This window comes from Cynocephalus volans, chromosome 10, assembly GCF_027409185.1.
Source record: "Cynocephalus volans isolate mCynVol1 chromosome 10, mCynVol1.pri, whole genome shotgun sequence".
Lineage (NCBI taxonomy): Eukaryota > Metazoa > Chordata > Mammalia > Dermoptera > Cynocephalidae > Cynocephalus > Cynocephalus volans.
Window position 1 is genome coordinate 34,840,146 of NC_084469.1, and position 24,638 is coordinate 34,864,783.

The 24,638-nt window shown below is 41.9% G+C and overlaps 1 pseudogene; it reads left to right on the forward strand.

Moving 5' to 3' along the window:
* Positions 1-757: 757 nt before the first annotated feature.
* On the forward strand, positions 758-19,013 carry LOC134387338 (small ribosomal subunit protein uS8-like; annotated as a pseudogene).
* The last annotated feature ends 5,625 nt before the right edge of the window (positions 19,014-24,638 follow it).

Sequence of the window (24,638 nt, forward strand, 5' to 3'; positions counted from 1 at the left end):
TTATTTATATTTTCTCTTTGTTGAGACTTTGTCATCATAGCTTCCTTTACTTCTTGCGGCATGTTTCCTTAGTTCTTTGAACATATTTATAATGGCTGCTTTGAAGCCTTTTTCTGTTAAATCAAACATCTGGGACCCTCTCACAGGCAGTTTCTGTTGCCTGCTTTATCCATTCCTACCCTTTCTTGTTTCTTTGGGTATGGCTCACACTTCCCTGTTTCTTTGCAAATTTTGTAATTTGGGGGGAAACTTGACATTTTAGATAATAAATTAGCAATTCTGATTTCCCTCTCCTCTCTTCAAGGCTTATTTTTGTTATTTGCTTTTTTACTGGTTTAGTGACTTGGCTAAATTATTTTATTGAAGTTTATTTCCCCCATAGTGTAAAGTCTTTGGTGTGTAATTCTGTAGTCTGTTGTTTCTTCTGACTCTTTCATAGTGCCTTGTTTGCTTGTTTGCTTATAGCTTTTGATTGTGAGCTGCTTTCCTTTTCTTTGGAATTTATCCGAGGGACAACTTTGAGTCCTTGATTGAAGAGGTATACCTCTAGAGAGAATTTGTATTTGCTTCTGCCTGACACCTGTAGCATCCCTGAAACCCTTTGAATTCTGTTGTTAAGGTTTTCTTGGGCTACACAGGCAGTATATGTTCCAGCACAGGATTGGCTTGTGGTTTCAGGTTCTTAGGAGAGATCTTTTTCTTCCATCCAAGTTCAAGACAGGCACGTTTTCACTCTTTACCTTTCTGTGCCACCATAATGCTGCACATGAATGTCCTGGAGATGCTCTCAAGGGCATCAACAATGCCAAAAAGAGGGACAAACACCAGGTTCTTATTAGGTGATACTCCAAAGTCATCATTCAATTTCTTTTTTTTTTTTTTAAATTTTATTTTGTCGATATACATTGTAGCTGATTAATGCTCCCCATCACCAAAACCTCCCTCCCTTCTCCCTCCCCCCCTCCCCCCCAACCATGTCCTTTCTGTTTGTTTGTTGTATCAACTTCAAATAATTGTGGTTGTTATATCTTCTTCCCCCCCCCCCCGGTTTGTGTGTGTATGTGTGTATGTGTGTGTGTGAGTTTATATATTAATTTTTAGCTCCCACCAATAAGTGAGAACATGTGGTATTTCTCTTTCTGTGCCTGACTTGTTTCACTTAATATAATTCTCTCGAGGTCCATCCATGTTGTTGCAAATGGCAGTATTTCATTCGTTTTTATAGCTGAGTAGTATTCCATTGTGTAGATGTACCACATTTTCCGTATCCACTCATCTGATGATGGGCATTTGGGCTGGTTCCAACTCTTGGCTATTGTAAAGAGTGCTGCGATGAACATTGGGGAACAGGTATACCTTCGACTTGATGATTTCCATTCCTCTGGATATATTCCCAACAGTGGGATGGCTGGGTCGTATGGTAGATCTATTTGCAATTGTTTAAGGAACCTCCATACCATTTTCCATAGAGGCTGCACCATTTTGCAGTCCCACCAACAATGTATGAGAGTTCCTTTTTCTCCGCAGCCTCGCCAGCATTTATCGTTCATAGTCTTTTGGATTTTAGCCATCCTAACTGGGGTTAGATGGTATCTCAATGTGGTTTTGATTTGCATTTCCCGGATGCTGAGTGATGTTGAGCATTTTTTCATATGTCTGTTGGCCATTTGGATATCTTCCTTAGAGAAATGCCTACTTAGCTCTTTTGCCCATTTTTTAATTGGGTTGCTTGTTTTCTTCTTGTAAAGTTCTTTGAGTTCCTTATATATTCTGGATATTAATCCTTTGTCAGATGTATATTTTGCAAATATTTTCTCCCACTCTGTTGGTTGTCTTTTAACTCTTTTAATTGTTTCTTTTGCTGTGCAGAAGCTTTTTAGTTTGATATAATCCCATTTGTTTATTTTTCCTTTGGTTGCCCGTGCTTTTGGGGTCGTATTCATGAAGTCTGTGCCCAGTCCTATTTCCTGAAGTGTTTCCCCTATGTTTTCTTTAAGAAGTTTTATTGTCTCAGGGTGTATATTTAAATCCTTAATCCATTTTGAGTTGATTTTAGTATACGGTGAGAGGTATGGATCTAGTTTCATTCTCCTGCATATCGATATCCAGTTATCCCAGCACCACTTGCTGAAGAGGCAGTCCCTTCCCCAGTGAATAGGCTTGGTGCCTTTGTCAAAGATCAGATGGCAGTAAGTGTGAGGGTTGATTTCTGGATTCTCTATTCTATTCCATTGGTCAGTGTGTCTGTTTTTATGCCAGTACCATACTGTTTTGGTTATTATAGCTTTGTAGTATAGCTTAAAGTCAGGTAGTGTTATGCCTCCAGCTTTATTTTTTTTGCTGAGCATTGCTTTGGCTATTCGTGGTCTTTTATTGTTCCATATAAATGTCTGAATAGTTTTTTCCATTTCTGAGAAAAATGTCTTTGGAATTTTGATGGGGATTGCATTGAATTTGTATATCACTTTGGGTAGTATGGACATTTTCACTATGTTGATTCTTCCAATCCAAGAGCATGGAATATCTTTCCATCTTCTTGTATCCTCTCTAATTTCTCTCAGCAGTGGTTTGTAGTTCTCATTATAGAGATTTTTCACCTCCTTGGTTAACTCAATTCCTAAGTATTTTATTTTTTTGGTGGCTATTGTAAATGGGCAGGCTTTCTTGATTTCTGCTTCTGCATGTTCACTATTGGAGAAAAGAAATGCTACTGATTTTTGTGTGTTGATTTTGTATCCTGCTACTGTGCTGAAATCATTTATCAATTCCAACAGTTTTTTTGTAGAGGTTTTAGGCTGTTCGATATATAGGATCATGTCATCTGCAAACAGGGACAGTTTGACTTCATCTTTTCCAATCTGGATGCCCTTTATTTCCTTCTCTTCTCTGATTGCTCTGGCTAGTACTTCCAACACTATGTTGAATAGGAGTGGTGAGAGTGGGCATCCTTGTCTAGTGCCTGTTCTTAAAGGAAAAGCTTTCAGCTTTTCCCCATTCAGGATGATATTGGCAGTGGGTTTGTCATATATGGCTTTAATTATGTTGAGATACTTTCCCTCTATACCTAACTTATAGAGGGTCTTTGTCATGAATGAGTGCTGAACTTTATCAAATGCTTTTTCAGCATCTATAGAGATGATCATATGGTCCTTGTGTTTGAGTTTATTAATATGGTGTATCACATTTATTGATTTGCGTATGTTGAACCAACCTTGCATCCCTGGGATGAATCCCACTTGATCGTGATGAATAATTTTTCGTATGTGTTGCTGTATTCTGTTTGCTAGTATTTTAGTGAGGATTTTTGCATCTATATTCATCAAGGATATCGGCCTGTAGTTTTCTTTTTTGGTTATATCTTTACCTGGTTTTGGTATCAGGATGATGTTTGCTTCGTAGAATGAGTTTGGGAGATTTGCGTCCGTTTCAATCTTTTGGAATAGTTTGTAAAGAATCGGTGTCAATTCCTCTTTGAATGTTTGGTAAAATTCTGCTGTGAATCCATCTGGTCCTGGGCTTTTCTTTGTTGGGAGCCTTCTGATAACAGCTTCAATCTCCTTTATTGTTATTGGTCTGTTCAAATTTTCTACGTCTTCACGGTTCAGTTTTGGGAGCTTGTGTGTGTCCAGAAATTTATCCATTTCCTCCAGATTTTCAAATTTGTTGGCGTATAGTTGTTTATAGTAGTCTCGAATGATTCCTTGTATTTCAGATGAATCAGTTGTAATATCGCCTTTTTCATTTCTAATTTTTGTTATTTGAGTCTTCTCTCTTCTTTTTTTTGTTAGCCATGCTAATGGTTTGTCAATTTTATTTATCTTTTCAAAAAACCAACTTTTTGATTCGTTGATCTTTTGAATTGTTTTTTGGTTTTCAATTTCATTCAGTTCTGCTCTGATCTTAATGATTTCTTTCCGTCTGCTAACTTTAGGATTGGATTGTTCTTGTTTTTCTAGTTCTTTAAGGTGAAGTGTTAGGTTGTTCACTTGCCATCTTTCCATTCTTCTGAAGTGAGCATTTAATGCAATAAATTTTCCCCTCAATACTGCTTTTGCAGTATCCCACAGGTTTTGGTATGATGTATCATTGTTTTCATTACTTTCAATAAACTTTTTGATTTCCTGCTTGATTTCTTCTTGGACCCATATGTCGTTAAGTAGAATGCTGTTTAATTTCCATGTGTTTGTATAGTTTCCAGAGTTTCGTTTGTTATTAATTTCTAGTTTTAATCCATTGTGGTCTGAGAAGATACATGGGATAATTCCAATTTTTTTGAATTTATTGAGACTTGATTTGTGACCTAATATGTGATCTATCCTGGAGAATGATCCATGTGCTGATGAGAAGAATGAATATTCTGAGGTTGTTGGGTGGAATGTTCTGTAGATATCTGCCAATTCCAATTGGTCTAGAGTCTTGTTTAGATCTTGTGTTTCTCTACTGATTCTTTGCCTAGATGATCTGTCTAATATTGACAGTGGAGTGTTCAGGTCCCCTGCTATTATGGTATTAGTGTCTATTTCCTTCTTTAGGTCTAATAGAGTTTGTTTTATAAATCTGGCTGCTCCAACATTGGGTGCATACATATTTATGATTGTTATGTCTTCTTGATGGATCAGACCTTTTATCATTAAGTAGTGTCCCTCATTGTCTCTTTTTATGGTTTTTAGTTTAAAGTCTATTTTGTCAGATATAAGAATAGCCACTCCAGCTCGTTTTTCTTTTCTGTTTGCATGGTAAATCTTTTTCCATCCTTTCACTCTTAGTCTGTGTGAATCTTTATGGGTGAGGTGGGTCTCTTGTAGGCAGCATATAGTTGGGTCCTGCTTTTTGATCCAGTCAGCCAGTCTGTGTCTTTTAATTGGGGAATTTAAGCCTTTAACATTAAGAGTTGTTATTGAAAGGTGTTGATTTATTCTTAGCATTTTATTGGTTGTTTGGTTGTCTTAGGTGTCTTTTGTTCCTTGCTTTCTGATTTACTGTTTGGTTTCTTTGTTTGTTGGTTCCTTAGGTTGTAGATAGTGTTTTTGTTAGCTTGTTTTCTCTTCATGAATGCCATTTTTATTATACTAGCGGGTTTAGATTTTTCTTAGGTTTTTATGGCAGTGGTAGTTATTTTTCAGGAACCAAACCCAGTACTCCCTTGAGGATTTCTTGTAAGGGTGGTCTTGTGGTAGTGAACTCCCGCAGTTTTTGTTTGTCTGAGAAATATACTATTTGCCCCTCATTTCGGAAGGATAGCCTTGCAGGGTAGAGTATTCTTGGCTGGCAATCTTTGTCTTTTAGTATTTTGAAAATATCATCCCATTCCTTTCTAGCTTTTAGGGTTTGTGATGAAAAGTCTGATGTTAACCTGATTGGGGCTCCCTTATAGGTGATTTGACGCTTCTCTCTTGCAGCTTTTAAGATTCTCTCTTTGTCTCTGAGTTTTGCCAATTTGACTATGACATGTCTTGGAGAAGGCCTTTTTGGGTTGAATACGTTTGGAGATCGTTGAGCTTCCTGGATCTGAAGATCTGTGATTTTTCCTATACCTGGGAAGTTTTCTGCCACTATTTTGTTGAATATGTTTTCAATGGAATCTCCATTTTCCTCCCCTTCTGGAATACCCATGACTCGGATATTTGAGCGCTTGAGGTTGTCTGATATCTCTCTCAGATTCTCTTCCATGTCCTTGATTCTTTTTTCTTTCTTTTTGTCTGCTTGTGTTATTTCAAACAGCCCATCTTCAAGTTCAGAGGTTCTCTCTTCAACTTCGACAAGCCTGCTGGTTAAACTCTCCGTTGTGTTTTTTATTTCGCTGAATAACTTCTTCAGTTCAGCAAGTTCTGCTACATTTTTTTTCAGGACATTGATTTCCTTGTATATTTCCTCTTTCAGATCCTGTATACTTTTCCTCATTTCATCATGATGTCTAGCTGAGTTTTCTTGTATCTCATTCAGTTTCCTTAGAATTATCACTCGAAATTCCTTGTCAGTTATTTCAAGGGCTTCTTGTTCTATAGGATCTAGAGTATGAGATTTATTAACTTTTGGTGGTGTACTTTCTTGATTTTTTGTATTTCTGGTGTCTTTTTTTTGGTGTTTATTCATTGTGGCAGGGGGTTTCACAGTCCACCGGTTTAAGACTAATGACTAACTAGGATGTTGCTGTGGTTGCCAATTTGGTATGGCTCCTGCCGTGACTGCTCAGTTGGCCTCTAGTGTCTTGTGTGTGTGGTTGCCTCGGGTCTTGGGCTTCTCCGGGGATCCACCTTTCTGGTCAGCTTGTACTCTGCTGGGCTGGTGGATCACGTACCACAGGGTGTGTGATCTCTGTTGAGCTTTCACTTTCTGTACAGGACTTCTCCCCGTTCCGTGTGCTCTGGCCCAGGCTGTTAGATCGTGCAGTGGCGACCCCACCGGGTGTGTGGTTTCTGTCGAGTCTCCGCCTCCCTGGCCGCACGTCTCCCCGCTCTGTGCACACTGTGCTGGGTTGGGGCGTGTCTTCTGCACCCCTCGTCTATCAGCTGGGCCTTCAAGACCCTGCTCAGCACCGCCTCGCCCAGGAAGTCTACCAGGTTTCTGCTAGGCACAGACGACCGGTCTCTCTGGATGCCTTTGTAGCACTGTGTAGATCTTTCTCGGGTCTTGTTCACCTTTGTATCCCCCCGGTATAAACCGAGTCTAGTGCCCGCCTGGAGCCTGCTCTCCGGCAGGTTCAAGCGGACCTGGGAACTCTCCTACCACACTATTCCCAACCAGAAATTCGTTAGGCTTTTTTTTTTTCTAAACTGGTGGTCGCAGAGATGGTATCTGCCTCCCAGTAACAGGAAGTTTACCGGGGCCGGAGTCCAGGGTGTGGTGGAGTGACAGTCGGCCCGCCCGTACTTCCTAGCCCTCCCAAAACTGGTCGGGACGCCCCACACCCCCAGCCCTGCCAGAGAACCGTGGAGGGAGTGGGAGAGGAGGTCAGCCCGCAGGGTTCAGAAAGCTCCGCGCCAGGCCAAGCAAATGGGCTCAGTGATGGCCGAGCAGGGCGGAGCTGCCCGCACCTGGGAAAATGGAGGCAGCACCGGGGCAGTGAGTGGCCTGGTGGTGCAGGCGGGGAGCCGCGTGGGCATCCACCCCCCGAACAGAGCTGTGCCAGGGATCACTCACAGTGCTGTGCCAGGTCGGGCGCTCGCTCTGTCTCTGGTTTGTTGCCTTCCGTGTTCTCGGTGCTGCCGCCTCGGGCTGTTCAGTCGCGGCGGCGCCGCTCGGGCGCTCCCAGGAGTCTTCTTTAATGCCGGCCTGAAACCTCGAATCCTGGATAGGGCAGCTGGCCGCCTTCAGCGCGGCCCCGGCCTCCGGGATCCTGGCTGCATCCACAGCAGCCCTGGCGCCGTGTTCCCTCATCATTCAATTTCTAACTGTGATGATGAAGCATGGTTATATTGGCAAATTTGAAATCATTGATGATCAACAGAGCTGGGAAAATTGTGAATCTCACAGGAGGTTAAACAAGTGTGGAGTGATCAGCCCCAGATTTGATGCACCACTCAAAGGTCTAGAAAAATGGCAGAATAATCTGCTCCCATCCCATCGGTTTGATTTTATTGTGCTGACAACCTCAGCTAACACTGTAGACCACAAAGAAGCGAGGCAAAAACACACAGAAGGGAAAATTCGGGATTCTTTTTCTAGGCATGTAATACATAATGTACAAAAAGAATGCCTTAATGGATTTTTTTTTTTTTTAAGGCAAGTTTTCTTGCTGCCTCGTTCCCTGAAATGGATTTTGGGTTTTGTTTTCTTATATACTTTACACTGTGGTTTTAGGAGGTCCGAGCCATATGAAGAGATCTCCCACTAATTTGGTAGAGCCCAGTGCTTTATCTCCTTCCTCTGTATCCCAGGCAACAATTTGGGGCAAAACTCAAGGTCTCCTGTGTTTCACAGAAACCCTTGGGGAAAAAAGCTGACTTTGGCACTCAGCTATCTCTGAGACTTCCTGGCTTCAGGAGAATACTTCCATTTGGGCTAGTTCAGCAGTGTTTTCAAAAAAACCATTTTTTAAACAAAATATTTTATCGACGATTTTAGTCTTTTCAATCAAGAGAGTTATTTAGGATATCTAGTCTGCTACATGGCTATTCCACCTGGTTGTGGCTTTTATCCATTTTATTTTGTCAGGGTTTATAATATTTAATTTCTGGTCTGCACATATACTCCCTGCCATTGCGTAGTCTCATTTATGTGTTTAGATGGTTTGTCTCTAGTTTCTCCACTGCCTCTCCATTGTCACCTGTTTTATTCATCTCTCTAGTACTTTTTGAGAAAGGGCTCATAATTGCTTTTATGTTTGAGAATATCTTCCTGTAGCCTTCAAAATGGAAAGACATCTTGGCTGGATATTTACTATATTCTTGTAACACTTTCTTTTCCTCAGAAATTTATAGACATTGTTTGATTTTTCTTCTGGCATTGAACACTGCTTTGGAGAAATTTGAGGCTACCCTGATATTTTTATCTTTAATTTTTCTGCCTGGATACTTGAGGAATTTTTTTCTGTATCTTTGAAGTTCTATAATGTAACCAGAGTATATTGTATTATATATTGCTGTGTAACAAATTATCCCCTAACCTATGGCTTAATATTTATTATATCACAGTTTCTGTGGATCAGGAACCTACATGTTATTTCTTTTTAATTGAGGTGAAATTCACAAAATGTAAAATTAACCATTTTATTTTATTTTATTTTATTTTATTTATTTATTTTTAAAAAGATGTCCGATAAGGGGATCTTAACCCTTGACTTGGTGTTGTCAGCACCACGCTCTCCCAAGTGAGCTAACCGGCCATCCCTATATGGGATCTGAACCAGTGGCCTTGGTGTTGTCGGCACCACACTCTCCCGAGTGAGCCACGGGCCGGTCCTAAAATTAACCATTTTAAAGCATACAATTCAGCGGCATTTAGTGCATTCACAATGCTGTGCAACCACCACCTGTATCTAGTTCCAAAACATTTTTATCATCCCCAAAAGAAAACCCCTGAACCCATTCCCGTTCTTTTCCCCAACCTTGCAACCACCAACTTCCTTTCTGTCTCTACACTCTGGATGTTTTTTGACCTTGACATGCTAATTCTGAAATTTTCAGAGAAGAGTAAAGGGCCAAAAATAATCAAGACATCTGTAAATTGAGGAGTAGGAAAAGGCAGAATTTGCCCTATCAAACACGAAGATTTATTTTTGAACTAGTGAACTTAAGATGGCTTAGAACATTCAGAGAGTTGCACATACTGACCAGTGGAATAGAATAAAGAGCCTGGATATTGACCTATGCATATGTGAATTATGATATATTATAGCAATGAAATGGTATCAATAAATGCAGAAAGGACATTTGATGAATTCCAATATGCTTTTTTTTCCTCAGAACTATAACCATTAATGGTTGTCCAAAGGTTATTAAAGTATAACTTCTAATGGTAAATCCATGGAGTGGATGAATCATATTAAATAATTCCCCTATTGTTGGATGTTAAGGTTGTGGCTGGTTTTAATCTTATCAATATTCTCTTTAAGATTCCTTCCATACTGAGATTCTAAGATTCTACGTTTGGCAAAGTTAAATGCAAGCCAGATTATCTTCTCCGTCTTAATTCCTCTTAAGAGTAGCCTTTTGAGATGCTCTGCCATGTTACGTTTAGTCAGGTTTCTGTTTATTTCCTCTGAGTATCACTTTCACAAAAATGATTTGAAGACATTTTTATATAGTTGCCTGTCTTAGTTTTTTTTCAGATGTGCAGGAAAACAATGAAAAGTTAGCACAAAGAATTCTTCATATACCCTTCACCTCAGATTCCCCAAAAGCTAACATTTACCTCACCACAATGATCAAAATCAGGAAATTAAATTTGATACAATATTCTTATCAAATCCACAGACCTACTTCAGATTTCGCCAGTTGTCCCGCCGTCCATTGTGGCAGGCAGTGGGGGGAGGGAGGTTTGCATTCACTGTCATGTCTCCTCAGATCTACAGCAGTCCCTGAATCTTTCTTCGTCTTTCATTGTACAACCTTGACATTTTTTAAAAATTCTGGCCGATGATTTTGTAGAATGGGCCTTGATTTGGGTCGTCTCATATATCCTCGTGGATGTTTCATGCCGAGATAGTGATGTTGGGTCCTTTGCAGACCATCTATTATCAGGAGGCACGTGATGGAGATCTGTCTTATTACGGGTGATGTCAACTTTTATCACCTGGTGAAGGTGGTGTCTGTCTGATTTCTCCACTGTAAAGTTACTATTTTTTCTTTAATAAGTATTGTAGAGACCTACTTTGTGACTATGTAAAAATCTTGTTTTCCATCATAATTTGATGGACTAATTTTGGCTTTCATTGATGAGTCTTCCCTAAACCAATTATTACTGTGGTGTTTTCCAGAAGGTGGTTTTCTAGTTTCATTATTCTTTCTATGTTTATTCATTGTAATTTATCTTGACAGGCTTTACAGTTGTCCTTAACCTATATAGCCCTAGATGATCCTTTAGTTAAAGTAGAAGAAAATATTAATCTACTGCTCATTCTGTGCTGTTTCTATTATGAAAACACATGGGGATCCCAGACCCAGCCAGCTGCAAAAACAAAAAAACAAACAAAAAAACCAACGAAACAAACAAACAAAAAACAACACATGGGGACCAACAAAGGTGAGCTGCCCAGACAAATGCATGGAGATGAAGGAACATCTTCATGTATCTATGTTAACTCTGATTTTCTGAACCTTCCTCAGACAATTATAGATCATTCTTTTCCTCCAGACTTAACCTTGGGCCCCATAAAGAAAATTCTGATGCTTGACTTTTTCTGCCACTGTATATGCCACTGCCAGAGACTGGTAGACCAGATGTCAGAATGGAAGCTTCCCTCAGTACCCACTGTAGGTATCCTGTTTCCCTTCAGCCCAGGGCCCAGTCAAGGTGAATCTCAGGACTCCTGCTTGGGGTCCTGTGAGAGGGGTTTTTCCTTTCTTCTTCTGGATGCCAGGATGTAAAGGAACCATCACAGTCCTTTTTCTGCCTGAGTAAAGCAACCTTTTACAGAGGGTCAGAGGTGTCCCATACACCCATCTCTGGGGGTCGCGTCTTCCCTCTGACATGATGTTATGAATGGTCGTCAATTGCTTGTGTTCACCTGTCCTCTGGAGCCAGATTGCTTGTGTTGGAAGTTAACTTCTGTCACTTAACTAGCTGAGTGACCTTAGGCAATCTCCTTAACCTCTCTGTACCTCCCAGTTTTGGAGGCTGGGAAGCCCAAGGTCCAGAGAACACATCTGGTGAGGGCCTTCTGGGTGGGAACTCTCTGCAGGGTCCCGTGATACCCATGGCCACCAGGGTATCACATGGCAAGAATGGGCTGAGTGAGAGAGTCAATATCCTTTCATGGCTGATTGATTGACTGTTTGATTCTATTTAGTTACAATGGCTAGAAACTTTCATGATTTTTTAAAAACCACAAAACTCTTATCAACTAGAATAAAGGATACTCCCTTAACCTGATAAAAAGATCTACCCAAAATGCACATCCTTAGTGGTGAAGCGTGAGAAACATTCTTTTTTAGATCTGGACTGAAACAAATACAAACCTGGAGGTCCAAGAAAGGAAATCCAATTGGGTTATTTAGTGATCCTCACTTTGTTTTGGGGGGGTTTTTTGGTGGCTGGCCAGTTACGGGATCCGAACTCTTGACCTTGGTGTTATAACACCATGCTCTAACCGACTGAGCTAACCGGCCAGCCAGTGACCCTCACTTTGGACTGCATAACATACAACCAGAACACAAGGGTCATACAAACTTGAAAGTTCTCAAAAATATTCAATTTGTGAACCACAGGAAAAACCTTTTGCAATGTGAGAAGCAGAGGGATGACACAAGGAGAGCTATGCCTGGCCAACACGGCCCTTGCCAGGTCACCCTGCAGTGTCACTCTGAAAGTTCACACAACACCCATGGACCCTCCAATGTGTATAAATTCTAAATTGTCATTTGAAACAGATCAGGCTCTGTTACAACACAAGTCATTCATAAACCTGGGGAAATGCCTGATGTTTACCAGATTTACCTTCAGCCTTTCCAGTTGAGGACATGTTGTAAAAACACTAAGAATTTGATTTGCCCATTTTGTCTCAAAATTTCAACACTATATTGTCAATCCTTGTCAGAAGCAGAAAAAGAGAAGCTTTCAGCTTTCCAAGGCGGCCACAGTTTATAACTTTCAAGGAGAAAGTAGAGGTTGTAACCAAGAACCATCAAATGCTTATAAAGCTGAAGCAACTAGAAGAATCGCCTCCTGAAACAAAAGCTATTACTCAAACTATGGTTCAACTAGGATCAAAAGACTCAGCATCCACTATCATGAGCAATACTGACTCCTAGCCATCACCTGCAAGGACTAAAAAGAGAGTGGTTATGAAACTAGATTTTCCAGACCTATTTGCAGCTAGGGTTCTGGCTAAAACTTAAGTTCTATCAAATATGTCTACTTCCAACAGTTTTGAAACGCATAATTGAGGCTAGGCCATCTGTAACTCCTGGCTGTAGACGGCAGCAGGAAACGTTGGAAATGTGATGCTTTCCTGCACCAGCATTCCAGGGACAATGTGGTAGCTCCCTGCAGTTGGGAAACCTGCCAGTCTCCTTACTGCTTCTCTCAGTCAATTTCCCCCAAAGGTACCCACTATTCTGACCTCATCACCACAGATTAGTGTTGCCTGTTTTTGAACTTTAAATAAAGGGAATCATACAGTAGTTTATGATGAAAATTTTCAAATGTACAGAAAAATAAAATGCATAATAAAATTAATACTCATATATCCACCATCTAAACATGCACTGTCCAATACAGCAGCTACTAGCCTCATGTGGCTATTGATCACCTGAAACACGGCTAGTCCAGATTGAGATGTGCTGCAAATTATAATGTACATACTGGAGTTTAAATTGTTTAAAAAAAGACAGGTAAAATACAGTAGTCTCGCCTTATCTGCAGTTTCATTTACCCTGGTTTCAGTTACCTGAAGTCAACGTGGTCCCAAATAGTAAGTTAAAAATTCCAGAAATAAACAATTCATAATTTTTAAATTGCACACCATCCTAGTAGTGTGATGAAGTCTTGCACTGTCCCCCTGTGTCCTGCCCTGGATGTGAATCATCCTATTGTCTGGCATATCCATGCTGTAGACGATCCCCACCCATTAGTCATTTGGTGGCTGTCTCAGCTGTCACAGTTTCACACAGTGCTTGTGTTCAAGTAACTCTTATCTTACTTAATTGTTCTATTTTATTATTAGTTATTGTTAATCTCTTACTGTGTTTCATTTATGAATTAAACTTTACCATACGTATGTATGTGTAGGAAAAAATATAGTATATACAGGGTTTGGTACCAACTGTGGTTTCAGACATCCACTGGGTGTCTTGGAAAGAATCCCCCCTGGATAAAGGGGGACTACTGTATCTCATTAATAATTTTTTAGAATGATTAAATGTCGAAATGATAAAATTTAGGATAGATTGGGTTAAACAAAATATATCATTAAAATTAATTTGACCTGTTTGTTTTGACTTTTTAAAATGTGGCTACTAAAAAATTATATTTATAACTCCAAGGTCCAGGGCTTGGATTCCCATGCCAGCCAGCTTCTAGAAAAAAATAATTATATTTGTGGCTTACATTCCCTTTCCACTGGACAATGCTGATCTAGATGTAACAGTTGTTAACATTTTGTAATCTTTACTTCTTCTGTCTCTGGGCATTTGTTTGTTTTCGCTGAACTCCTTTTGCACACATGATGTTACTTCCACCCTAAATGTACCAACATGACTCTCTGGAGGATGAGGACATTCTCTTACATACCACAACATCGTTATGAAACTGATGAAAATAATTTCCTAATATCATCTAATCCACAGTCTAATATATACCTCATATTCAAATTTCCAATAGTCCCCCAAACTGACTTTTATAGATGTTTTTTTCAAATCAGGTTCCAATCAAGGTTCATGCGTGGCCTTTGGTTTAAGTTTCTTTAGTCTCTCTTGCCTTTTTAATCTCTAACCATCCACTCACTCTTCCCTGTTCTTTTCGTGCACATCACACAGCTGCTTGATTTTCATTTAGGAGTGGTCTTCACAAAACAAATTATGGCCAGAAAGAAGTGCTCCAGATCAAATGTGATAAAACTAGAACGATTGCTTCTGCACAGCTCCCCCAGAGTTTGAGTGGCATGCTCTTTGAAAAAAGATCTAGGTGGACTGGCCAGTGGCTCACTTGGGAGAGCGTGGTGCTGATAATACTAACGTCAAGGGTTTGGATCCCTGTACCGGCCAGCTGCTCAAAACAAAATAAAAATAATCTGACCCTGTCAATACCCCCACACCACCCCTCCTGTTGGCATTAGTCTGCAAGCACCATGTGGCCCCTGCTCACCTCTCCAGTCTCATCCAACACTGTCACCTTCCCACTCACCATGTCCCAGCCACATTGGAGTCTTTTGGGAAAATAGAATAATTTAATCAGGCCCCCTCACCTTAGGCCAGGTTGGGGGTGGTGTGGCACATTCTTTGTAAGCAAGTTATGTGTGGGTAGAGTTAGTGTGTATGTGCCGTGCGGCGACCCTGGCTGGCATGGACTGCCTCAGGCATCTGCCCCACGTGGCCATGCTCTCCAACCTATGGCTTCCAAGTACCTGTTTGCCAGTTACCTAGCTCATAGACCTGCATGTGAGGGGTCTGGTGACCAAGCCTGGCGTGTGAAGTGTTTGTGACCCAGTCTGGAACGGGCTTGAGGGGTCTGTGAGCTCCAGACCCAGTCCTAGCCCGACAACTGGCATCATGAGCAGGATTACAGGCAGGTAAAAGAGCTCGACAGTTCTTCAAGGGCACATGGTTCCCAATACTTACCTCTAGGCCTCCAGAATGTTCTTATCTTTCAGAGAGTCATGCTGGAGTTTCTAGGGTAGAAGTATCATTTCCTTGCCTGCATACTCTCTCCCATCTCTTCATCTTACTAAATCTCTGTCTCTCTCTCTCTGCTTTTCCATTTTGGAAGTTTCTATGGATATTTCTTCAAATTCATTCACTTTCTTTCTCAACCATGTCCTGTCTACTACTAAGCCCATCAAAGGCATTCTTCATTTCTGTTACAGCATTTTGTGTGTGTGTGGCTGGTGGGTATGGGGATCCAAACCTGTAACCTTGGTGTTAGAAGGCTGCACTCTTATCAATTGAGCTAAACAGCCAGCCTAGAGCATTTTTTTTTTTTTTTTAAAGATGACCGGTAAGGGGATCTTAACCCTTGGCTTGGTGTTGTCAGCGTGGCCACGCTCTCCAAGTGAGCCACGGGCCGGCCCTTGCTTGTTTGTTTCTGGCAGCTGGCCAGTACAGGGATCTGAACTCATGACCTTGGTGTTATGAGGCTGTGCTCTAATTACCTGAGCTAACTGGCCAGCCCTGAGTCTGATTCTGATGCTTGTTCTGTCTCTTCATACTGTGGTCTTTTACTTTTAGTGTGCCTTGCACATTTTTGTTGAAAGCCGGACATGATGTACTGAGTAAGAGGAACTTGTGGTGTAGTGGTAATGTGGGGGCAGGGAAGCATTCTGTAGCCCTGTGATTAGGTCTCTGGTTTTTTAGTGGGCCTGTGCCCTGGGGCTGTGAACTTCACAGTGCTTCTCAATTGCTGCCTCCACGCTTGACCCTTAAGGGGAACAGGATGGCTAGAGACGGCTGGAGTTGGGTATTTCCCTTCCTGCAGGCTGGTCAGGCTCTGATAAAACTCCAGTAGGTTAGGCTCTGGTAAAATAGTTCTTCTTGAGGGCAGGCCTTGATAAGAAGAATAGAGTATTCTGGGTGATTTCAAAATGACTACTTTTCCCCTCCCCCTGCTAGAAGCAGAAGGGAATTTTTCTCTGATTTCCACTATAAGAATTTGATAGGACTCTTGGAGGTAAAGTTCACAAAGTAAGGGCTCTCCTCTCAAAGACTAGGCCCCCTGGAATTTTTAGCTCGCAGACTCATCCACACTGAGCCTCCATCAGTTCATCAACTACAGTTTAGGTTTATCTACCCTGGTGCTGGTTCTTGCAGAGGTTTTGCACTGGTAATGATACCGGAGGAGAGGGTCTGGGGAGGTCCAACAGGTGAAGTCAAACCCGTCCTCTACCACATTCTTGACTCTGCCACAGGAAAGAATTCAAGAGTAGAGTCACAGTAGGAAATAAAAACATGTTTAATGTAAGGAATAAGAAATACAGACTTGGGCCAGCCCATGGAGTGTGGTGCTGATAACACCAAGGCCGTAGGTTCGGATCCCTGTATAGGGATGGCTGGTTTGCTCACTTGAGAGAGTGTGGTGCTGACAACACCAAGTCAAGGGTTAAGATCCCCTTACCGGTCATCTTTAAAAAAAAAAAAAGACATACAGACTTCACAGAGAAAGTGCAGCCTTGCTCAAGAGCCAGAGTGGGAGGTGCAGCAAGTTTAATACAAAAGTAAGAAATACACACTTTACAAAGTGCAGACTGGTTCCAGAGTTAACAGCAGCCTGCTAAAGGCAAGTTTAACACAAAAAGTAAGATACACACATCTCACAGGCAAAGTGCAGGCAGACTCAAGAGAGAATAAGTAACAATCTCACCTTGTTCCTGAAGTCAACTTTTATAGCTTGGCTATATATACATATCCATGTTATCTAATGAATATTCAACTAAGAAGGTGGGTCCCAGTTATGTAACAGGTTACATAACAGGTTTGTGCATGCTCAGTTGGTTTCTTTTAGAACATGCTCATTGGCCAAATTGTATAGCACATGCACCAAATATACTTAGAATATTCTAGGTGCTTTCTGGCCCCTCCAATGGAGGCCATTCAAAGGATAAACTCCAGGCCGGCCTGTGGCTCACTTGGGAGAGTGTGGTGCTGATAACACCAAGGCCACGGGTTCGGATCCCGTATAGGGATGGCCTGTGGCTCACTGGGTGAGCATGGTGCTGACAATACCAAGTCAAGGGTTAAGAGCCCCTTACCGTTCATCTTTAAAAAAAAAAAAAAAAAAAGGGGGCGGAGCCTGTGGCGCACTTGGGAGCGCAGCAACGCTCCCGCCGCGGGTTCGGATCCTATATAGGAATGGCCAGTGCACTCACTGGCTGAGTGCCAGTCACGAAAAAGACAAAAAAAGAAAAAAGAAAAAGGATAAATTCCTTTTTACTGAGCTTGCTCGGCCACCAAGATTATACAAGTCTGCCTCCTATGGTCTCAATTTCCACATGCCTGTATTGAAAATAGGCGCTACAAGCCACAGCACCTCAGGATCCAGAGGAGGGGCCTGAGTCCTAGGGCAGTAGTTTGAGGATCCAGGAGAGTGGCCTGAAACTCAGAGGAGTGGCTGAAACCTGATCTCGGTAAGTTGTAATTCTCTGTATGTGCCTGTTTTTCTCACCCATTTTATGAGCAGCAGTTTACCCTGTGACTTTAATTCTCTGAAGAATCTAAAAAGAGTTGTTGATTTTGAAGCAGGGAACACTGAGCATTTTCTGATTGTTAAACCTGCCCCCTTCCGCTGGAGAAACTGTTTTAGAAATTTTATGCTTGGCTGTCTTAATAGCGAACTATGGCTTCTGTAACCTAGCTTGGTTCCTGCAGCCCTGTGCTAACCAAAGGGAACAGCGGTTTTGCACTGCCCTAAGGGCTGAATGCAAATTTGGCTCCAGAACTGACCAATGAGCTATGTCTCATAGCCAACCAATCCAAATTACTGGACTTGCATCCCTCATTTGCATAAGAGGACCTAAATGAGAACTTGGGTGGGAAGTTTTGGGCTATATAAGGCTGCCCCTTTCCATCATACCCTGATGCTCCTGGTCTCCTTGCTTGCAAGCAGCAAAGCACTGTAACACCAAAACTAATAAAGAACTGTTATACGGTGGGCTGACCTCGTGGCGCTCCTATATAAGGATGGCCCGTGGGCTCACTGGCTGAGCGCGGTGCGGCCGGTCACACACAAAAACAAACAAACAAACAAACAAAAAAAGACAAAAAAAAAAAACCGAAAAAACCCTGTGATACCAGCATTGGTCCTCGACTCCTCTGTGCAACCACCTCCCAACGATTTTCAGTTTGTATAGTTTTTCACTTGTTAGGACAGAGTGGCAACTCCCAAGCTCTTTTCATGCTAGGTCAAAAACTGAAATTCACGGGCTGGTTGGAGAGCGTGGTGCTGACAACACCAAGTCAAGGGTTAAGATCCCCTTACAGGTCAGCTTTTTAAAATAAAAAAAAAGATCCTCTTTCCGGTCACCTTTTTTTTTTTTTTTTAAGATGACTGGTAAGGGGATCTTAATCCTTGACTTGGTGTTATCAGCACCGCAGTCTCCCAAGTAAGCCATGGGCCAACCCTTCCGGTCATCTTTTACAAAAACATAAAAAAGGGGCCGCCCGTGGCTCACTCGGGAGAGTGCGGTGCTGATAACACCAAGGCCACGGGTTCGGATCCCTATATAGGGATGGCCGGTTAGCTCACTAGGTGAGCGTGGTGCTGACAACACCCAAGAGTGAAGATCCCCTTACCGGTCATCTCAAAAAAATTAAAAAAATAAAATAGATAAATAAATAAAAGAGACTGAAACTCTGTCTCCTTTTTAGTAACAGCTTTATTGAGATATAATTCATGTACCATAAGATTCATCCTCACAGAGTATAAAATTCACTGGTTTTTAGGATATTCACTCTTGGGCCCCTGGAACTGAGAACCTGACTTTTGGAAAGCCCCCACCCTTGCGTTTCATTTCTCTAAGTTTCGTTCCTCTAAGTTTCTGTCTCCTGAAGTCTCTGTTCCCACCAGCAGGCTGAGCAGGCTGTACCCGGAGTGTAACATTGTAACCGTTTCCCTCCCTTAGCCCAAGGTTTCTGTCTCCCCAAGTCTCTGTTCCCATGAGCAAGCTGTACCCGAAATGGAACATTGTGACCGTCTTCCTCGGCTAGGCCAGATGTCATTCTGAGCCCTATAGAAGAAGACACCCGACTGCCTTGCTAATAGAATCTTCTTTTCTCCCTTCACCTGGCTTCCGTCCTTCCTCGGTGACCTTACATTCACAAAGTTGTGCAACCATCACCATATCTAATTTCAGAACATTTTCACACTCCAAACAGAAACTCCTTCAGAAATCACTCTCCATTCTCTCCTCCCCCTAACCCTAGGCAACCTCTACTCTCTGTCTGTAGATTTGCCTATTCTGGACATTTTATATAAATGGAGTCATATAATATGTGTCCTCTGGTGACTGGCTTTCTTCACCTAGCACAATGTTTTCAAGGTTCATTCATGTTGTAGCATGTGTCAGTACTTGGTTTATTTCTATGGTCAAATATTCCATTGAATTCCTGTACCACAATTTATTTTTTCTGTAATATTCTCAAGTATGTATTTGGTCTTTGTCCTATTTCCTGAAATAGAGCTCCTAAAACCCTGGGAATCACAATCTCAGGAGTGATAAGAGTTTCTTTTGCATGCTAATAAGATGACTGGTGGCTGGCTGTTTCTAGACCGCTTCAGAATGGGGGCTGGTCACAGAAAAGACCAAGGTGTGATTAGAGGGTTGGGGCCTTCAGCCTCACCCCCTCCCCAGCGGCTGAAGGTTAAGCTGATCAATAGCCAATGATTTAATCAATCATCGCTATGTAATGAAGCTTCCATAAAAACCCAGAAAGACTGGGTTCAGAGAGCAGCTTCCAGATAACTGAACATGTGGTGGTTCCTGGAAGGTGGCGTGCCCAGAGAGGGCAAGGAAGCTCTGTGTCCCTTCCCACATACCTTGCCCTGTGCATCTCGTCCATCTGGCTATTCATCTGTATCCTTTGTAATATTCTTTATAATATACCAGTAATGGTAAGTGTTTCCCTGAATTCTGTGAGCAGCTCTAGCTCAAACCTGAAGAGGGGGTTGTGGGAACCCCAATTTATAGCTAGTTAGTCAGAAGTATATGTGACAACCTACTACTTAAGACTGGCACAATCCCTCAAGCTGTGGGATCTCCAGATGGATAGTGTCAGAACTGAATTGAATTAGAAGACATCCAGCTGGTGTCCATTGGAGAATCATATGCAGAATTTGCCAGAAAATGAAAAAAGAAAGAAAGAAAGAAAGAAAGAAAACAGAATTTGCCAGAGAATTGATTTGTTGCTAGAGGAGAGAAATCCCCACACATTTTGGTGGCCAGAGGTGAAGTATTCTGTATTGTGTTGATTGTTGAGTAAGAGAATAGGAAAACACTTTAGTTTTTCCTGTATCACTCATATCCATTCACCAGTTAATGGAAGTTTCAGTTTTTCCACTTTTAGGCTCTTATGAATAATGCTACTCTGAACATCTGTGTACAAGTTGTTGTGTGGATATATGTTTTCCATTTTCTCGGGTATATACCTAGGAGTGGAATTGCTGCGTCATATGGTAACTTTATTTTTAACATTTTGAGAAATTGTGTTTATTGGCCATTTGTATATGTTCTTTAGAAAAATGTCTATTCAAATCCTTTGCCCATTTTTAAATTAGATTGTCTTTTTTATTGTTGAGCTGTAAGAGTTCTTTATATCTGGATACAAGTCCCGTATCAGACATATGATTTGCAAATACTTTCTCTCATTCTGTGAGTTGTCTCCTTATTTTATTCATGGTGTCCTTTGAAGCCCCAAAGTCTTTCATTTTGAAGTCCAATTTATCTAGTTTTTCTTTAGTTTCTTGTACTTTTGGTATCATGTCTAAAAAAACCCATTGCCTAACCCAAGGTCTCAAAGATTTGGGCCTATGTTTTCTTCTAAGAATTTTATAGTTTGTAGGAATGCTGGTCAGAACTCACTCCATCCTGTGGCCTTTGGAACTCTGGCTTCAAAAGTTACAATCTTTCTCTTGTACAAGTTGCTTAACAACTGAGGAAGGGAAAAGAACAGATGCTATGTTTATGTAAGAAAAGGGGAATGGTTCCAGCAACCCCAAAGATAAGTAACAGGAGGCTGGGAGGTGCCTGGGAATCTTCCACTTCTGCAACCTTTCTCTCTTTGGCAGAGCTCCACTTTTGTCCCTAAGTCCCTTACAAGCTTCAACTTCTCCACCCCTCTCCCCCAGCGCTGCAGAGAAAACAGCTGCATAGTACCCGGATCGATACTCCACCTGATTCGATCTGTTCCCTATAAGTAACTCACCTGTCAATAATAATAATAACAATAATAAACTCCTCCAGACCAGCCAGCCACAAATAACAACAACAAAAACAATAATAACAACAATAATAAACAACTCCTTGTAAACCATATGGAGTTACCTGCTTTATTGTTTGGTCTTAAGATACCCTCTCAGTTTGGGTGGGCATTATATTCTTAGCTCACACTCAGACAGAGTTTTAGCTCTTATATGTAGATCTATAATCTATTTTGAGTTAATGTTTGCATATGGTGTTAGGTAGGGGCCGACTTCATTCTTTTCCATGTGGATATCCAATTGTCCAAGCATCATTTGTTGAAAAGGCTATTCTTCCCCCATTTAATTGTCTTGGCACTCTTGTCAAAGATTGGTTGACCAGAAATGTAAGGGTTTACACATGGCTGATTCTTACTTATCTTTCATTTGTCAAATTAAACCTTCCTCGGTGATGCCTTCCCTGACCAGCCCCTCACTTCCAGCACAAATCTCTGCATACTTGCACCGCTGTTTACCTCCCTCCTTATTTATGGGATGTGATGCCCTAATTGCTTCATGCAGTTTGTGAAGGCCTCACATTTTAAAAATTTTCCCTTATCACTTTATTGAGGTAAAATTACGTACATTGAAATGCACAAACCTTTAGTACACAGTTGAATGAGTTTTTTGTTGTTGTATTGTTGCTGGTTTGGGTGGCTGACCCATACAGGCTTGAACCCTTGACCTTGGTGTTTTCAACATAACACCAAGGATAAGTTTTGACAGCTCAAATGCTGACACCCACGTACCCAACACCCAAATCAAGATACAGAGCGTTTCTATCACCTAGACAATTTCCTCGTATCCTTTACAGTTGACCCCCCTGCCCTGAAACCACCATTTCCCCTGCTTTGAATGTATCCTCCTGTTGTTTTTCATGTATTCTTTTAAATATCTTAAATCCTTTCTCGGAGTGGGAAAGGGCATGCATAATTTGGATGCTAAACTGCTGGAGAAGTCCCAGCCATTTCCTGCCAGTTCCCTGGCAGTCCCTCCTCCCCCATCGTGTCTGGAAGCCTCCTGCATGTCACACCACCCAGCCTGCCAGATGCTTCCCAAGACACTCGTGGGTGACCCCTGCCTTTGTTCCAAATGTCCCTTGCCATCTCTGATCCACCCCCTTCAACCCAGCCCCAAACTCACAGTGTTCACGGTTCACAAGTGTGCCAGTTGACCCGGACACAAAGACAGAGCTGGGAAAAATCTGACCCTCGAGGGGCTTGCTTACCCTCCTCTGTAGAAGTCACTTATAAACACAGGTCAGTATGCGACCTCAGAAGACGAATGCCACCATAAACTCATTTGTGCCAGCCTCACCGAGGCCCTCCACAGTGCCCAGAAATCTCAGGTCTTTTAGTTTATTAAGTCATTCAAAAAGGTTTCTTTTATGTTTCCTATGTGTCAGGTACAGTTCTAGACACTTGGGATATATCAGTAAACAAAAGTGGAAGGCTCCCTGCCCTTGGTGAGTGTGTTAGTCAGTTTTCTGTTGCTTATAACAAAATACCTGAAACTTGGTAATTTATGAAGAAACAAAATTTATTCATTACAGTTTTGGAGGCTGGGAAATTCAAGGTCAAGAGAGAGGTGCTGGTGAGAGCCTTCTTCTTTGTGGGGACTCTACAGAGACCCATGGAGATGGAGGGTATCACATGGCACGGGCTGAGCAAGAGTGTTTTTTCTCCCCGCATGCTTTCTTTTTCTTCTTATAAAGCCTCAGTTTACTCCCTGATAACCTATTAACCCATTAGTGGATTAATCCATTCAGGAGGACAGAGACTCCTCACAATCCAATCACTTCTCCAAGTCCCCACCTTTCAAATACCTTAAATTGATTGCTCACCCTCTTAACACTGTTACAATGAGGATCAAGCTTCAGTGAGTTTTGGGAGGACATTCAAACCATAGCAGGGGGCTTCCATTTTAATGGGTAAAGACACACAATAACAATTGATCTTGCCTACGTGATGAAACCTTCATAAAGATCCCTGATGGATGGGTGTGCACGGACAGCTTCCTGGCTGCTGAGTGCATCCACATGCTAGGATGTGGCACACGCGTGCCCTAACTCCATGGGGACAGAAGCTCCTGCGCTCTGGACCCTTCCAGACCTCACCCTATGCAACTCTTCATCTGGTAATTCATTTATATCTTTTATAGTATCCTTTTTTTTTTTTTTTTTTTTTTTTTCGGTAGGGGATTCTGAACCCATGACCCTGGTGTTACAAGGCTGTGCTCTAACCAACTGGGTTAATCGGCCATAATCGGCCAGCCTATAATATCCTTTTTAGGAAACTGGCAAATGAAAGTAGAGTGTTTCGCTGAGTGCTGTGAACTATAAGAACAAGTTATGTAACCTGAGGAGGGGGTCACGGGAACCCCGTTTTTGTAGCCAAGTCAGATGGAAGTGTGGGCTGGGAGCAGCCTGTGAAACTGGCTAACTCCAGATAGTTAGTGTCAAAATTGATGTCTGCTGGAGAATCGCTTGGTGTGAAAACCCACATATTTGGTGTCCGAAGTGTCGGGAGTAGAGAAACAGGTTTCTCTTTTACATTCTTTTGGGATTAGTGCCCTTATAAAAGAGACCCCGGAGAGCTAGCTAGCCCCTTCCACCCTGTGAGGACACAGCTAGAAAGTGCCATCTCTGAACCAGAAAGCAGGCCTTCCCCGGGCACCAGATCTGCTGGCACCTTGATCATGGACTTAGCCTCCAGAACTGTGAAAAATAAACGTCTGTTTAACAGGCACCCAGCGTACGGTATTTGTTGTTATAGCACCTGAATGTACTAAGACAATTGCCATCATCCCTCACCTGCAGGGCTGTGCGACCCTCCAACCAGTCTCCCTGCCTCCTCTGTACTCCCTCCAGGCTGTTCCCAGTGATTTTTCCAAAACGCAAGTCTCATCCTTGCCTGGCTTGAACCCAGTTTAATGGCTTTACCCCACTTAGGATAAACTCCAAAATGCTGAGGACGGCCTCTTCCCTCACCACACTCTGCAGGTCTTCCCCACCCGAGGCCTTCATCTGCCTTCTGGGAACGCTCTTGTATTTTTCCCCACAAAAATATATTATTTGTGTTAACACATATTTTACTGGCTTTTAATTTTTTAAGTTGTGGTAAAACACACATAATGTAAAATTTACTGCCTTAAGCATTTTAAGTTCAGCTGTGTTAAGTACCTGCACATTGCTGTACAACGAATCTCCAGAACTCTTCTCACCTTGCAAAACTGAAACTCTATTCATTAAACAACTCTCCATTCCTCCTGCCCCCAGCCCCTGGCAACTACCGTTCCACTTTCTGTCTCTGTGAATCCGGCTCCTCTAGGTGCCCCACATAACTGGAATCATACAGTATTTGTTTTTTCGTGTCTGG